Source organism: Moschus berezovskii, chromosome 7 (genome assembly GCF_049115385.1).
Source record: "Moschus berezovskii isolate FMDL1 chromosome 7, NW_MosBer_1.0, whole genome shotgun sequence".
NCBI lineage: Eukaryota > Metazoa > Chordata > Mammalia > Artiodactyla > Moschidae > Moschus > Moschus berezovskii.
Window position 1 is genome coordinate 11,519,370 of NC_142466.1, and position 4,111 is coordinate 11,523,480.

General features: G+C 40.3%; 1 non-coding gene across 1 annotated transcript; it reads left to right on the forward strand.

The window, feature by feature from the left end:
* Positions 1–2,627: 2,627 nt before the first annotated feature.
* LOC129557705 (U6 spliceosomal RNA) lies at positions 2,628–2,729 on the forward strand. Its single transcript, XR_008686293.2, has one exon. It is a non-coding gene; the product is annotated as a U6 spliceosomal RNA (small nuclear RNA).
* Positions 2,730–4,111: the final 1,382 nt, after the last annotated feature.

Consider the following 4,111-nt stretch of genomic DNA (forward strand, 5'->3'; position numbering starts at 1 on the left):
CTACTCAAACATCTCCCTGGAGAAGGCAATGGCATCCCACTCCAGTACTCTTGTCTGGAAAATCCCATGGACAGAGGAGCCTGGTAGGCTGCAGTCCATGGGGTCTCAAAGAGTTGGACATGACTGAGCGACTTCACTTTCACTATTCACTTACATGCATTGGAGAAGGAAATGGCAACCCACTCCAGTGTTGTTGCCTGGAGAATCCCAGGGATGGAGGAGCCTGGTGGGCTGCTGTTTATGGGATCGCACAGAGTTGGACAGGACTGAAGCGACTTAGCAGCAGCAGCAGCAGCCAACATCTCCCAACTCATACTGGGGAAAACTTATAACAAATTCTCTGAATGAGGGGAATTAGGAAACTGAAAGGATGAGGTCACCTTTCCAGGAGTCACAATCAGGGAGGGAGAACTCAGTTGCGAAGACTTTGCGACATTAATGGACTTCCCAAGTGGCACTAGTGGTAAACAGCCAGTGCAGGAGATGCAAAAGATGAGGGCTTGATCCCTGGGTTGGGAAGATCCCCTGGAGGAGGAAATGGCAGCCCACTCCAGTACTCTTGCCTGGAGCATCACATGGACAGAGGAGATTTGTGGGCTATAATCCATGGGAATGCAAAGATACAACTGAGTTGGATACAACAGAGCAACTGAGCACTAGCACTGGGACCTTTAATAACAGGCTTTAAGGACTGAAGGAAGCCCTGTGGTTTATCCTAGTGACACAACCTGGCTGCAGGCCTGAACTTGAGGGGCAAGATGGCATTATTCTCAACCGCAAGCTACACTTGGTCTTGATCAGGAGATAACGTGACTCACTAGGAAGGTCTACACTGGATAATTGAAACATGAACAACCCATCATGGCCATGGAGGCTGAGTGATGTGAGCCACTTGGATTCTTTCAGGGAATGGGGGTAGCCTTTAGGGGAAAAAAAATCCAAAGATGCTCTGGCCTCCATCCTGAAGACTGGCCATGTTACTATCCTAGCAGACTTATTGACACTATAATTTTACACAAATTTACCCACACTGCCATTTAATTGTACAGAAAAATATGTAGCTAATTCATTTTGTCTGTAATTAGTCTCTCAAGAGTCCTTAATGGGAATTGAGGCACAGAGAAGAAGTATTTGGTTTTTTTTTTCTGTTTCCCATTCAAATTTCTGGAGAAAGATCATGCTATATACCGCCCTGAACCACTTTGAAACATGACCTCATCGGAGTAGGTTTGGTGACTCCCTGAGGTCAGGTAGGGGAAGCCTGGCTGTTCAGCCTCCATGGGCTGCTCTAGATTCAACCTGAAAATGGCCTGGATGCCTCCCAGACATTTTCAGAGGCCCCTGGGTGGATTTGGAAAGCTGGATGATTTGCCGAGGAATGGATCTGTTCTTGGACTTGCATTGGTAAAAGCGAGATGATTCCACTAAAGTCAGGAGTGTAGCCCTCAGTAGAGAGCAGATGGAGAATTTGGGGTATATCTGGCTTTTTTCTATGCTTCCCCAGAATTTCTTGGGCTCACCCATCTCTTTGCCTTTTTGCTCCTCCCTGTTGGAAGGAACTAGGGGCTGTCATCTTGTCACCATTGCTGATATATCTTATATCTCACTAGAAAGGACAAAGAATTGTCCTTTAGTGTGATTTCAGTAACATTTACACAAGCTTCTTAGGATAAAATATAATGAACGTAAACTCCGAAGAACCCCTAAGACAAGATACCTCGCTAATAGTTGAAATTTCAAAATAAGAAAATTATTCTTGCCTTGGGACCATAACTTTATCTTTCCTGTTTATCTTCTCTCCTTAGAAATCAGCCTATTTGTACTAAAAATATCTGGATAATGACAATTGCTTTTTAAACATAATTCAAGTCATGAAGAGCTATGGGTGAGAACATGATGTGAACTCTTTTCATCAAAATGAAATTCTACAAACATCTTGGGGGATGAGCTTTGTTGAAACATTCAGGTCCACCTTTTTCATCTTAAATGATTAAAAGTGAGGAGGCATCTTTAGGGACAATGTAATGATGCAATCATGTTTTAGAATTTTAAACTGTGATATTATTAGTAATTCTGATTGCTTAATATGTACAGGTTTACCAAGTAGGGACATATTTATGCAAAATTTGCATCTGGGGAATTCCCTGGCAGTCCAGTGGTTAGGACTCCATGATCTCACTGTTGAGGGCCCAGGTTCAACCCCTGTTTAGGGACCTAGGATCCTGTAAGCCATGCGGCTTGGCAAAAAATAAAAAGATTCACATCTGGTCATCAACAAAGCAGGGCGTAGGGTAAGGTGAGTGAGATACCATGATGCTGGTCCTGGTTATCAAAAGGTCAGGTGAATAAGACAAGCTAGGAACAGTCTAGTCTCCCTTAAACCTTTCAAGTAATTCTTGCCAAATCTATTAATAGCTGAAAAATATGAAGATGGGAGATTCAGGTTTTAGACAGAAGAGGGATATGACCAACATAGAAAGCATTCAGTTTTGACTTGATTGTAAAGGATAACTTTTGGGAAGTCAAAGAGGAGAGATGAAAAGGGATATTTAATTCCTAAAAGCCTTTCTGTAGTACTTGAGATAGTAAATATTTTCTTAGAGAAAAGAAAAAAATTGGTAGAAGTCACGCTAACTTTGTCAGCATGCATACTAAAACTGGAACAATACTGAGATCAGCATTTCCTGAACAAGGGTGATATACAAATTTATGAAGCATTCCATATTTTTTTGGACTGGGAGTTTGGGGTTAGTAATGGGTTGGCCAAAAAGTTCATTCTGGTTTTTCCATAGCATCGTATGGAAAATCCTGAACAAACATTTTGGCCAGCCAGTAGATGCAAATGTAGAATGGATGAACAACGAGATTCTATTGCATAGCACAGGGAACTATATTTAATGTCATGGAATAAACTGTAGTGGAAGAGAATATAAAGAAGAATATATACACCTATGTAAAACTGAGTCATTTCGCTGCACACCAGAAATTGACACAACATTGTAAATCAACCGAGTGAGTGAATGAGTCATGTCTGACTCTTTGTGACCCTATGGACTATAGCCCTTCAAGCTCCTCTGTCCATCAACTATACTTCAATAAAAATAAATAAATGAAATGAAAAGAAAAAAGTTAATGCTGATTAAATATTGAAATGGAATATTTTGTATATATTGCGTTAAATAAAATACATTAATAAAGTAAAAATAAAAACAACCTAGTAAAAGTCATTCTGCTAAAGAGTATAATTCCCCTGAATCACAGCATCCATATTCTGAACACTTTTTAAACACATGGCTTGCAAAATAATTCATAACCTGAAGACTGTGACAGATGGCAGATTCTGAAAACAGAGAAACTCTTAAAAAAAACCAGAAACAAACTTCTTGAGCATTTCTCTATGTATTGTTTGTATTATGCTTTTCCTATCTATCCTGCCCCTGGCTGACTTGAATTAGGTAGCAAAGGATATTTGATTATGTTAGATTTCTGCCCTAAGGTTAATGAGTAATATCTGTGATCTGAAACAGCTATATTACATTGATAGTGTCAGGAATGCCCCCCGCTGTGCAAAAAAGGTGTCAAAATGCCAATAACCAAGTGTGTGGGGAAGGTGGTGGGGACTATATCTGGCCACTCAGTGGGCAGGTCATAAACTCTTAATAAGTGGCACTTGGGCTGGGAAAGCCTCATAATTTGTCGACACATGTCTTTCCCTCTGAATCACCAAACCCCATCAACTCACAGCCTGCAGCTTTAACTATTTCCCTGAGCAAATCTCAAGATATTTCTTTCTGACTTTCCTGTAAATAGATGAAGAGAGGAGTCGCCTTACCTTTCAAAAGTCTATTTTAAACCCCCCAATGCAGCTCATCCATTTTCATCTTTTTAAAAGCAAATTACAGCTATGAAGTGAATATCTTTAAAGACATGCACTGAACCACAAGTTTGCATTTAAACCTCTTGATAAAGATATGAATCTCGAAGGCCTTTAGAACCAGCTCATAAAATTTCTCATTCAGTTGCCTTTATGGCAGCTGCAAAGACTGCCCCACTTGTCTGGTTTTAAAATGGATTTAAACATTTTTTAAAAATTATTTTTTCCAAGTTAGCA